The sequence below is a fragment of the Biomphalaria glabrata genome, chromosome 15, assembly GCF_947242115.1.
Source record: "Biomphalaria glabrata chromosome 15, xgBioGlab47.1, whole genome shotgun sequence".
Taxonomy (NCBI): Eukaryota; Metazoa; Mollusca; class Gastropoda; family Planorbidae; genus Biomphalaria; species Biomphalaria glabrata.
In genome coordinates, this window is record NC_074725.1 from 15375858 (window position 1) to 15390293 (window position 14436).

A 14436-nucleotide genomic window follows, 5' to 3' on the forward strand; every position below is an offset into this window, starting at 1 on the left:
ACTGGAGTGATGGGCATGTGGAGAAAGAGAGAGAGAGAGAGAGAGGCTGAACTGCAGCGCCCCCTCCCTTTTCCCTTCTGTATGTCACAGTATAAGTGTGTGTTTAAACTTGGGTGAGTGTCTATCTATCCCAGAGCTCCCGCTACTGAATGAAGACAGTGAAAGTTGCTTCCATACAGGAGACACAAGACGAAGAAATGGCGGTGGCCGTGATGTTTTGATTGTGGCTAATGAAGCCAGGACACGGGATCTATTGACCATTGGAGTGCTAGGAATTGAGGACGAGACAAAAATTACATGTTTTTTTTTAAAGCATGAAATAAACCTAAACTTTGAAATTCATGACCTAAAAAGGATTGGAACCATGGACCGACTGACCTGTGGAGTGATATGTTATCTCTGGACACATTTTGAAAGTATCATATCATCAATTATAGAAATAATCAGAACTATCAGCCCTACATCAGAAATTTTCTTCTTTTGAATTCTCGATGAGAATGTTTCTTGCACTCCGGAATATGGATGTCTTGCAGTACTGAATGAGCAGGGCGCCATGAACTGCGTGCAAAACGTTTGGGGAATCGAACCGGAGTCTTGCGTTTCGACAATCGAATTGCAAGCTTCTTTCTTTTTGTTTTATTTTACACATTTTGGATGTTCCAAAACATCATCATCTCATCAAGTCAGTAGTACTAAATATAGTCGTGGGCTGGGGGGGGGGGGATTGGGGAATTGAACCAAAGGCTGATGTTTCGACAATATCATTGCAAACTTCGGGTCTGGACATTCATCAATTTCATCACGGCCTGTACAATGTGTTTTTAAACAGATGATGCTGATATGTTGAAAACAAAAATTAAAGTGAGCAGGGTAGGACAATTATAGTCTAGACAAAGTCCATTGGAATAGACAAAAAAAAACGAATATATCATAGCTATCAAAACGTTTCAAGATATAGGGAAATCAGATGTACTATAAGACTTCATATCGAAGACTTACCCTCTGTTGCCCCCCTGCCCCATTCTCTTCGTATCTCGTGACTATTTAGTTGCTGTCAGTCAGCTGACCATTTCTGGAAGGGAACAACTGGACCGTGGAAAATGTGATGAAGGTGGCCTGGGTACAATTCTGAACATTTGTGGGATGGGGGGGGGGAAGGGAGATCTGAATGAGTAAACGTGAAAGGGCTGGAACATGTGACTCAAGTCTGAGAACACTAAGACTGAAGAATGTGCTGACCAGCTAGTACTGGACACGCGGGAAAAAGATTAATCCGAGATTAAGATACAGTTGTTTGTATTGTTCCTTCGAAAATGGTCTGTGACTAAAAGCCAGTTTGTTGTTTTGAACTGTCCACTTCCACCTTTAAGGTGACGATCATGTCCCTCAGCCATAGTACAACTTATACTAGAAACAGAGGCTTACTTTCTAAACCCACTGCGTGGACGCCCTTGTTGAAAGAAGTGTTGTTTTTTTCTCAGTCTACCATGAATGGTTTGTTTCTTTGACATTGTTAGAATGTTCCTTCGGCGGGAGGGAAGGGTAGGCGGCGCGAGCAGGTTTCGACCCCTGGACCATTGAGACAGCAGTTCAAAGCGGATTACCACGAAACCAGGCAGTTTCCACTTGGGCATTGAGCTGTTCGTACAATCTTGATGACTGAACACGGCCTTCTCTATAAGTTTACGTTTAGACCATTTCTTGTCGTATTCAGAACAAAGAACGATAACTCTCAATTTGTTATAGCAGAAAGATAGTTAATTCCTATGATTACTTCATCAAGTCAATAGCATTGTTTCCTTTTGGTTTTTATTATAACATTAAAAAGTGTTACTTCTGTTTTACAGGGTGGCTACCTGGTCTTGGGGTATGCCCTCTGGACTGTCGTTAGGGGGTTTCGAAGGTCCCAAGCTTAAACCCTATCCGCTGCCATCCCTAGTCGTCCTGCGGGAGCTTCGTGTTAGGATGTCATTATCTTCAAGTCTGAAGAAACATCCGAAACATTAAACACATTTTTACAGCGTTGGAATATTGCAAGGATATAGATCTATAATACAAGTGTCATCCCCAGGTCTCTCTCAAATTAGAAAGCATTTAATTGGAGCTAACCAGGATAAGCCAGATGTGAGACATTTTTCTCTGCCCTTTTTACTTAAACAAGACTATAAGATATATCAATTAAAAAGGTATAGTACTCCCAATTATATGATAGGCCTACTTGCAAAACAATATTTCAAGCGTGTATCTACATGCCGATATAGGCCTAATGGTTTCGTTTATGAACACTCATTTTATTGTGTATGAAACATTCTAAAAGTAATGAATGCCATGAATACATTAAGCGTGAAGTAAAAAAACAAAAATGAACGCATTCGGATTGAAAACGTCAGGTGAAAATGCCAAATGCCGTCACGTGACATAAGACGAAAATAAAAGGCATATGCTATAAATTATCCACGGCAGATGGTCAGGGGCAAGAAACTCACGTCGCCTGTCGATTACTGCCGATTAATAATTAACGCCCCTTAATTGACATACTTAACCAGTGCGACTCTGGCTAGCAGATGGAGCCCAGCGATGAATGAAGCCTCCATATTTACTGGGTACATTGCATCGACTTTCAACCAACAAAATGGTGACCTGCAACAAAAAAAAAAGCTCATTTCCTTTGAACACATCGGCGTTGAGTGAGTTCGTTTTGGGATAACTGTCGACATTGGACAAAACAACCGCCATAATGACTCGCTCCGCTTCTTCTCAAAGATTATCTTCTTACCAAAAGGAGAGAAAAATGTCTTTTTAAATAGAGGGAGAGAATCGAACGAATGCTGAATAGAACAATGTACTTATTCAAGAGCTATAATAATAGATATGTTTAGTTTGCCCATACAGATATACGACAATAGTTGACATTGAATGAACACAAATTAAAAAAAAAAATAGGTATCACCAAGTGTAAATTCAAACAAAATTACAATCGATGGAATCGCTCTGGGTGCATGGTAACGAAACACAAGGGAATTTGTTTTTATCTAAGGGAAAGAACTGCTAAATTCCTGCCAGATATCTCAATAATAAGCTTCCTTTTATATATATAACAAAATTAATTAACACTAACTGATACACATTTTTTTTTGTTGTTGATTCTTGTATTAACATCAACTATGAATAATTATGCAATATGTCAACTGCCTCTGAGAATGGAAAATGGGAGGAAATAAGTAAAGTGTACACTATGTAATAAGGAGAATAACTCCACAGCCACATCTCTCAATAAGTAGCATTAGTTTCCCTTTTCTATACCAAACATAATAATTAGTTACCAACAATGAATTAACTGATTGGTTAATTTTTTTATTGATTCATGTCTATTAGTAAGTACATAGAATAAGTGTATAAATATTTTGCAGTTGAAATAGCGTTGTAGTTAATTGGCCCTACTTAGAGATTATGAATACATGAATACATTTCACTTTTCATGTCACCCTGACTTCCCCCTGCCAATCCCATGATTACATTTGTTAATTCATTTTTAGCGGCCCCCGAAAAGGGAAAAGACGCTATTAGTTTTGCGTGGAATGTCTGTCCGCCTGTCCGTCCGTCCGTCAGTCCGTCCCGTTTAGATCTCGTAAACTAGAAAAGATAGCGAAAATCTGACACCAAAATATTTTAGACCATTCAAAGTTCTGATGCAACGGCTACGTTTTTCTTTTCTGAAAGCGAAAAATCTATTTTTAAATCACTTATGCAAGCAGTTTTTTTAAATAAAAATACACCACTTTTACAACTATTCACTATTAATAGTAACAAACACGGGAGGCTCTTTAGAGGGGTAGGGATTCATTTACCATACTTTTAACATATTTATGCAAATGGTTTTCGATTTTTTGTCAAAATTTTTTTTATTACATTTGTATTACTTATGTAAGTTCTGTCATATTAACTGCTACATTTCACACACAAAAAAAGTTTTTTTTTAAGAGAAAAAATTTATTTAGTATGCATATAAGTTGGACATAATTTAAAACAACAATTAATAAGTAATTTTTCATATTGTTACAAATGAACAGTGATAGGTAGAGAGGTCAACGTATGACCCCGGCGAGATGACACAGCAGCGAGTGTTCTCTGGAATCTACATGTACAAACAAAGACAGGATGTGACGTGTCCTCACGTGTTGTTCCAGGGGACGAATAGATCTAAGTAGGGGGACAGTTACTAATGAACAGTGACAGATAGAGGTCACTACGTGTGACCCCGACTTGATGACACTGCAGCGAGTGTTCTCTGGAATCTACATGTATAAATAAAGACAGGATGTGACGTTTCCTCACGTGTTATTCCAGAAGATACAAGCAGTGTTTGTGCAACTTTGGAGAACCGATTAGGGACTCTATATAAGCCAGAAAGTTAATGTGAAAGTCAGTCGTGAGTGAGTCGTCGGTACTGTTGTCTACTGTGCGAGACAGTAGAAGAGAGATGTGTACGACTCGATGCAAGTTAACTAGGGTAGAGTTAACTGGAGTGGACTACTGTCGTTAAAGTCTATACAGCGAACTACAGTGGACTTGAGCCGTTACAGTCGATACAGTCGATGTAAGACGTGTGCGGCTCTGATTCGGTAGACTTGAATACGACTTGGTTCAGCTTTGGGAGACCTGGGGCGACACTGGGAAGTGTGTCGTTGGTCTGTTCTGTGGAATACGGCTCGATGCAAGTTGAGAAGAGATGAATTGCAACGAAGTGAAGAGATGTATTGCAACGAAGTATAGCTAACTGTAAACTGACAGATATTGTACAGTCTTCTACGCTACATGTTACAGTAACAAATTGTTAGAGTTAATAGTCAATAAAGTTATATGAAGCTGAAAGTTTAGTCGTCAAGTTCTTTACAGTGTTTTTATTTGTGTGCCTACTAGTACATTTAGCCAGAAGATTCAGAAATACGTAACAATATTATCGAGTGAACTGCAATGCCGAATCAACAAAGTAGTACATATAATTATTTTTTTTTTATGGCAATGTTTTTTACATGACGATTTGAATAAGAGATTGGCCCTTTACAAAACAATTAGATCAATTAGATATTCATTATAAGAAATCTGTTAGTTCAGGCTCACATCTAACTTCACATTCACTTTCACCTATCCTTTGATCTGCTGGACCGCCGGGGCACCACACAAGATCTGTCAACCTTCTTTCTCCATTCTTCGCTGTCATTTGTCTTTGGTTGAATTTTATTCTGATGTTCTTTCTGGAAATATTGAAACCTGCCTTTTTACCTGCCTGGGAGGACCACTTCGAGGGCCGATTTTGAATTTGTGTCTCCACACAAACTGTCTATGTAACCTTTTTTTTTTAAAGTTCTCAAGTCTAGCAGTCAGAGTTATTTAGAATCAAGCATTTAAATTGTGTCAGCCTAACAAGAAAAATAGAAAAAAAAATCAAAGCTTATATTAAGGGTGGTTGTACGAATTAGTTTGGATCTGTCATGTAATTAAATTTGTAATAGGTCTAGATTAGCCGTAATAAATCTCTGCGATTAGCAATTGTTTTTGTTTAGCGCAATCTCATGCTTTTAGCTTCCTCAATACGCTATGATCCTATTACTTGTCTGGACCAGAAGGAGAAAGAAGGGGTATCTGGTTGAACGTTATTGTAATCTCTTTTTAAATGCAAATAATTTTTAAAAAATTGAACGACCTGAATTCGAATCTGAAAGCTAAAGCCTCCTCGGGCCTACATGCTAACCAGTGTGCCAGTGAAGGACTTGTGAAAATAGAAGGTTTTATAGTTATCTATTGTTAGTTTCAAACTTTTCTCTATACAAAGGAAACAGGGAACTAATTCAACTTATATCATCACATCAGTCCAGTATAATTTCTCTCCTTTGTTCGAGATACCAAACAAAATAGCTTATTAACTAATTGGTTAATTTTTTTTTATTGATCCTTGTTTTTTCAGGTAAAAGAAATAATTGTACAATTAGCTTAATCCTAGATTAGGTGTGTGTGTGGGGGGGGGGATAACGTGTGCTAACGTTATACCAGACAGACAGAGTTGATCTAATCTTTGTAAAAAAACAATAACAATGGTCACACTTTGCGATAGATTGCACTATGAGAAGAGATATGAAAAATTGCACCATGAAACACCACAAGGCGCCTCAATGAATGTATCAATATAATTTTTTTTCTCTTTTAGACATTTGCACAAACTATTCTCTGGAACTTACAAACTGATGCATTTAGTGTTTCTTTTTTTCTTTAAAAAAAAATAATAAAAAAATTGTGTCGCATTGTAGGGTTTGAGCCCAAGACCATTGCAATGAAATTACGATGTGCATACCTCAAGACAATGCGGGCAACGATCTTCATCAATAAGCTATTTAATCTTTAAAAAGATGTGGGATGTCATCATCATCACCATCAAACTTCATTTGAGTGAGGGCTTGAGAGGTTCAAATCCTCTCTTGTAAAAGCCCTGGACAGAAACCCTGCTGTCTTGCGTAGTGCATACAAGTCACCATACAGGTCGAGAATTTGTGTTTTCCCAGGCCTGTCGAGACGAAGATCAGCAAGTCTGGGGCAGTCAAAAAGAATATGAGACAAGGTTTCTTCTTGCTTTCCCGCAGCGGGATTTATAGCTGAGAGGCCGAAACCGCTTGGCTACGGATTGGCCACCTAACAAGGGAAGCTAGGGTTCGAATCCCGACTCGAGCAAAGTTGTGTTTGCTGAGCGACTAAAGCAGCACGGAAACCTTCTGTTAGATACCCCCCCCCCCAAAAAAAAATCCCCAGCACACTCCCAAAAAGATTGGACCAAGATAACTGAGCAGGCAAACGATTTGGTTCAAGTTTGGTTATTCCAATCAGACACACTAAACGATACAGAAATAGAACTAGAAACCAGTAGAAACACAAAAAGTCAACTAAAAAGGTCACGACCCGCAAAGTAGATAAACTTGAACAACTGTTAAAAACACCACGGAGAGGAGATGACCTCAGACCATAGCTGAGATGACCCCGGGCCATCAAAGAAATGACATCGGAATACCAGCGAGATAGGTCTGGACCACCGAAGCGTTGACAAGAACCAACATAAGAAGTTGCTCGTCAACCCCAAGAAAAGTGATCATGGACAGCCACAGAGGCTGCCCATGACCACCAGAAAGAAGAAAACAAACCCGCGGACCACCGAATTCGGAACTTCTTGGAGAGAAATGCTTGATTACCCCCCCCCCCCCCTCCCTTTCCGGCTGTCCTGCTGTCACTAGTTTCGTCACATCCTCGTTACCACCATCGTCACTAAAGCCTTGTGCCACCCCACCCTTGCATTTACATCTTTTTTTTTTTTCAATGCAAGAAAGAAGCGCCCTCTACTGTTTTCTTTTCATTTCTGCACTCGCCACTTGTCCAGCAAGAGCATCCCGGAGAGCTCAAGCGAGTGCTCTCCCCCAGTATTCACGCGCGTGTTACGTCCCGTGTTTACCTTATTTGGCGAGTCAAAGCAAGGGAGGAAAGTACGGGAGGGGGGGTTTGCTTGCTGAGGTGTTGGGGGGGGGCGAGAGGAAATGGGTGCCTTCAACTCTTTTCACAAACACAACACAAGGGGCCGGAATTGATGAACAGAAGAAGGAGCCGGGCCGAGAATTCACGGAATTCAGCAGGAGATAATAGAGTCGGTTAAATTCCTGTCATATCCGTCCTGTTTACTGAGACAATTACGACAAATGACTTTTTCAAAAGTTTCCCCCCCAATTTGCCGGGACGGAGCTCTTCAGTCAAAAAAGATGCTTTATTTCTATTTCCTCTCTCACCCCCTCTACTTTCCCTTGACACTCCACCCCTCCCCCTTTAGTGTTAGAAAATCTTCTTTTAATCGCGATTGAGAATTATTGTATCAGTCTTTACAGGGGCGGATCTTTCTTGAGAGGGGGACTGGGAGACACCAAGATGGCTACATCTGAAAACTTTGTCTTACATGAAGTGAAGGAGCGATTGGGTGGACAGAACTGGTGGTGGCGGGGGTGAAGAGGAAGCAGTTGATGGGGAGAAGTTGTCTCCCTTGTATAAGTAAGTTGAAGACAAACATGATTAGTACTGGGCAAGCAAGGACGACAACCTCTGTGAAAGTATCCACCGAGTGACTGGATGAGCTGGACAGACGTTTCTCAGAAGTGACAGAAGTGAAACACACACACACACACACAGATGCAAACACATATATATACACCCAATTAAATACATTTTATTTTTGGCCAATGTAAGAAAAGTTGGAAATAGAACGAAGAGATAAGAGGAAAGAAAAACGTAAGACAGTGAGTCAGACAGACAGACAGACAGACAGAGTAAGTGAGAGACAGAGAGATATAGAGAGACAGACAGACAGAGTGAGTGAGAGACAGACAGACAGACAGACAGAGTTAGTGAGAGACAGAGAGATATAGAGAGACAGAGACACAGAGAGACAGAGAATGACACAGAGAGAGACAGAGAGACAGACAGGCAGAGTTAGTGAGAGACAGAGAGATATAGAGAGAGACAGAGACAGACACAGAGAAAGACAGACAGAGAGAGACAGACAGAGTTAGTGAGAGACAGAGAGAGACACAGAGACAGAGAACGACACAGAGACAGACAGACAGAGAGAGACAGAGTTAGTGAGAGACAGAGAGAGACACAGAGACAGAGAACGACATAGAGAGAGACAGAGAGAGACGCAGAGAACGACACAGAGAGAGACACAGAGAGAGACACAGAGACAGAGAACGACATAGAGAGACACAGAGACACAGAGAGAGACACAGAGAGAGATAGAGAGAGACACAGAGAGAGAAATAAATAGAGACTGAGAGACACAGAGAGAGACACAGAGACAGAGAGAGAGAGACACACAGAGAGAGATAGAGAGAGACACAGAGAGAGAAATAAATAGAGACTGAGAGACACAGAGAGAGACAGAGACAGAGAGAAAGGAAGTGAAAGAGAGGAAGAGGGAAAAAAATAGAGAGAAGCACGGCTTAATATAAAATTAGAGAGAAAAAAAAGAAAGAAACGTGGACAGTTAAAGAGCACAGGAGAGGGAAAGAGAGAGCAAAAAGGTGAAAGAGATTATCTTGAATTGAGACAGTGAAAAATGGAGAGGGGGAAAAAGAATGTTAAAAGGATTACAGAAAGAGAAAATAGAGGAGTTAGAGAAGGAATAAAGAAGATGTATGTAGAGAAAGAGAGAAAAAGAGATGTAAAAGAAAGATAGAAAGAGATGAGAAAAAGAGTTGACAGAAAAAGAGAAAAGAAATAGAAAAATTGAACGATTGACCAAAAAAAAAAGAGGAGAAAAAGAGAGAATCCATGCAAATTGTGGAACATAAACAGCAAGAAAGAGAAGTGAGCAATCTCTTTCAGTGAAGATAGAAAGATTGTGATCGAGAGAATGAGAAAAAGAAACAAATTCAAGGAACATGAACTCGTGAAGATGGGGACGAACAGCAGGAGTTACTCAGCTTGTCTTTACTGCAAGGCTATTGGAGTAAAAACTTTCTCTCTCTCTCTCTCTCTCTCTCTCTTCCTTCTTCCGTTCGGTTGAAGAATCAAAACATCGGTGAGGAGACGTGCTGATGAATACACGACTTTGACATGAGGGAAGAATATATTCAACAAAAAAAAAATCGAAACCAATAAGGGAATTTCTTAAAGAGGGAAAACCCCCGCGAGATTACGCCAAATTGGAAGTCCATTCACTTGACGGACAATGGTGTTGATAATGGAGCCATACACGAGCCATACAAGCGCCGCATGCGTCCACAGTCTTGGCCCTATTCAGTGGGCACAATCGTCCATTCGAAGCCTATTTTCCCTCCATTTGTTTGGCAAGCTTAGGACAAAAATTGCACCCACTGATGCATGAGGTTATCCAGGGGATGATGTACAATGCTATGAACCATCCAGTCCGCCCCCTCCGTTTCCTCCACCTCTATCTCTCCTCCTCCCTCTTCTTTTTATGCCCCGTGCCGTACCAACAGAGCCGGAGAATACACCGGGACATTACTTATTTATTCCAGGGCCTTTGTGTGCCGGCGTTCACTTTGATGAAACCTCGCCGTCTAGCAAAAGAGACGAAAGAGGAAAAAAAAAAACAACAACCCATGATTTCAAAAGAATCTTTTTATCTTCCTAAGTGCTTGAAAAGTTATATTTTTACCTTTTCATTAACATTGATCAAGTCCCAGAACCTATCTCTCCCTACACTCATAGCAATGTTTCTCTGAGACCCACCAACCTCTAACTCCCGCGGAATGGCTCCTCTCTTTTCATTTAATTTCTTTTATTTTTATACTGCTTTTTTTTTTTTTAATTTAATATTCCTTTTTTTTTTTACCATTTTTTTTTAAAGGGAGGGAGTCTTTTCAAGCTTGACAAAGAAACCATTTTATTGAAGTAATGGAACATACAGAGTTAGGGAACTTGGATTATAATAACTCCCCCTTTGAGCTCCTGATACAGTTCTCAATGGTCCACAGCTTGCGACTCATGAAATATTCCGAAGTTTTTAAAAAGTCTCAACTCCTTTCAAAGAGTGTGAATGTATTAGAGTTATCCCCAGCAGTCAGTTTTTGTTAAACATTATAAAAAACAGGCTCATGTACAAAGAAAAGAGTCTATGCTGTTCTTAATCGGACAACGTTTAAAAAAAAAAGATTTGATAAGGGAGATGAGGGTTACATGTGTTGATTTTATTCCACTGCGTGCGCCATCAACATCAAGTTTGACTAGAGGGTGTGCGGAGGTATCCTTTCATTAGTGTTTACCCCAAATGGTGCCTCCGGGATCCACGAGCTGTTACTTTGTGGCGATTGCTTTCCGTAGGAGCAGAGTCGTCTCTCTTATAAGCATCACCGAAAGCTGCAAAAGTCGTACAGACCTGTGACGTGGCAATGAGCTATTGGCCTAAATTGCCCCACAGGTTGTGACGTTGCAAGTCAGTGTTCAGGCCTTCTATAATGATTGGCCTCGGATGAACAACTAACGGTTTTAATAAACAGAATTGAGAAATGTTTGTCTTCTGTGAAGTCGATCTTGTAGAATATTAAACTAGGATTACTGCGATCTTTGAGATCTTAGGTACATTTTTAGCGGCCCCCGAAAGGGAATAGACGCTATTAATTGTGTATGGTTCCGTTTAGATCTCGTAAACTAGAAAAGATATTGACATCACGATATTTTAGGCCTTTCAAAGTTTTGATGCAACGGCTACTTTTTTTTTTTTGTCTGAAAGCGAAAATTTTATTTTTTTAAATCAACTATGCAAGCAGTTTATTCATAAAAATACACCATTTGTTTTTTACAACTATTCACTATTGATAGAGAATACTGCTGGAGTCTATTCAGGTAGGAAGAGCAGTATTTACCGTATTTGTAACACATTTGTAACACAGGCAAAACAAATGGCTAGAAAATGTGCTAACAACTTTTGGAGGGATACCTGCAACAGAATCCAAGACAGTCTCCACTCAGGAAATAGCAAAGCTCTATTTGATGTCATTAAAGCGGCCCTGGGTCCAGCAGTGTCTAAGCCTGCCCCCCTTCTATCCAAATCAGGAGAAAAAATTACAGATCAAACCAAGCAGCTAGAACGATGAACAGAACACTACCTCGAAGTCTATGCCACACAGAATACAGTAGACGATGTCGCCCTGGCTTCTCTACCAGATCTTCCAGTACTGGAATGCCTAGATGAGCTTCCGAGCCTTAGTGACCTCAAAAAAGCAATTAACTGCTTAAAAAATAGAAAATCTCCTGGGAGTGATGGTATCCCAGTGGAAGTAGTGAAAGTCAACGAATCACTCCTGCTCCCTGAACTCTATATTCTCCTCTGCCGCTGTTGGGAAACAGGTCATGTCCCACAGGACATGCGTGACGCAACTATAGTCACAATATACAAGAACAAAGGGGATCGGAGTGATTGCAACAACTATAGGGGTATCTTTCTCCTCAGTATAGTGGGCAAAATCTTTGCTAGAGTGGCACTATCCAGGCTGCAAGTGATAACTTCTAGAGTCTACCCAGAGTCTCAGTGTGGATTCAGGAGTGGTAGGTCCACTATAGACATGATATCTTCTCTACGACTACTGCAGGAGAAATTTAGAGAGAGAGACAGACCCCTTTACATTGTTTTTGTCGATCTGACTAAAGCTTTTGACATGGTCAGCAGAAGTGGCCTTTTCAAACTCCTGAGGAAAATAGGTTGCCCTCCCAAACTACTGAAGTTAATTGAGTGTTTTCACGAGGAAACTAAATGTACTGTCAAATTCAATGGAGCCCAATCAGCACCTTTTGAGGTTTGCAGTGGTGTCAAGCAGGGATGTGTGCTCGCACCTACTCTGTTTGGCATATTCTTCTCCTGTCTACTGCATTATGCGTACAGCGACATAAACGAAGGTGTGTTTCTCCATACAAGATCCTCTGGAAAACTATTTAATGTATCAAGGCTGCGGGCAAAAACCAAGGTTAGGAAGCTACTCGTCAGGGAACTCCTGTATGCCGATGATGCAGCTATTGTGGCTGATTCTGATATTCAGCTACAGTCCATGGTTGACAAACTATCTGCTGCTTGCCAGAAGTTCGGCTTAAACATCAGTCAAAGCAAGACTAAGATACTTGTCCAAAACACAAACACTGCACCTCAAGTAAGCATTAATGGCCAACCACTAGAAATTGTTGATCACTTTTGTTACCTTGGCTCCATCATATCCAACAACACTCTACTGGATAAAGACATAAACAACAGGATAGCCAAGGCAATGGCCACCATGTCACGGTTGCAGAAAAGAGTCTGGGACAACATATTGCTGACTAGCAGGACAAAAGCCCTAGTCTACCGGACCTGTGTGTTGAGCACCTTGCTGTACGGAAGTGAAACATGGTCAACCTACTCATGGCAGGAAAAAAAGCTGAATGTCGTCCACCTCCGATGCCTAAGGCGGATCTTTAAAATAAGGTGGCAAGATAAGATAACAAATGAGGAAGTGCTACATAGAGCAGGATGCCAGGACATCCGCTCTGTTATCAGCAGCAGACGCCTTGGCTGGCTTGGCCACGTTCGTAGAATGCCAGTAGGTCGACTTCCACAGGACATCCTGTATGGCAATCTAATTGAAGGCAGGAGAGCCGCTGGTCGCCCACTTTTACGTTATACGGATGTATGCAAACGTGACATGAAGCTCTTCAAAATCGACACTGGCAACTGGGAAGAGGTGGCACTGGACAGATCCACATGGAGAGAGAGCATAAAGGAAGGGTCACAGATTGCAGATGTCATACACAACAGAAGCAGAAAGAAGGGTGAAAATGCAATGGCGCCTGGTGATTTTATATGCCCAACCTGTGATCGCAGCTGTGTATCAAGGATTGGCCTCTTTAGTCACACAAGAAGTTGCAAAGGGAAAAGATCGTCTCTCGAGACGTAAAATGCCACAGAACACATTTAAGTTGAAGGTTTTAGATTTTTCGTCAAATATTTTATTTTATTTTTACAATTGTATTGCTAAGTTAAATAAATTCTGTCGTAGTAACTACTACATTTACACACAAAAAAATGTTAATTATTTGTTTTAATATGCATCTAAGTGGAACATAATTTAAAACAAAAATTAATAAGTAGTTTTTCATATTATCGACTGAACTGCAGAAGCGCAATATGAAACAGACATAGAATGCATAACTAAACTAAAATAATTATTTTAAAGTACTATAATACTCTAAACCAGGGGTGGGCAACCTTTTTGGATCGAGGGCCGCATTTCTTTAAATTTGGAAATGGCGGGCCGCATATGTATATACAACTTAGAAAGATACTCTAGCTACTTTTAATTCATAGTTACACTGTATTATTTTCATGTTTCTTTCTCACTACACTCCACGTTAAGGAATTACAAGAAAAGTTAGCAATTTTTGAAATCGATTAATTTTTTTAATTGCTGTTGTCTTTTTATATTACAATAACCCATTAATATACAGTTGTACTTAATGTGCAGTATTTTACTTTTTACACTCGTGCATAATGTTCCGGAACTGTGGAACTAGCTTACTAGTTGTTACCCTTGTGACTGCTGTCAAATTACAGTCTGTCAAAATCGACCAGTAATTATACTTGTTTAGTTTCACCCCACCCAAAATATAATGCTTGTTCACTGGATGAGACGATATATGTTTCGGAAGTAAAATGTCGGGACAAGCGAAACTTGATCTTTTGGAGCATCACCAGAGAATGTTGACCATGTCCTTCAATGGTGCATACTAAATCAGAGATCCGAACAGGACTCTGGCCAAAGGCGCTAAATGATGAGCTAATTGTATTGAAAACCGGTTCTTGAGGTCATAAAATTTGCTTTTATAAATTGCAAAATTAAAGAATCTTAATAAGTGTTGTACTTT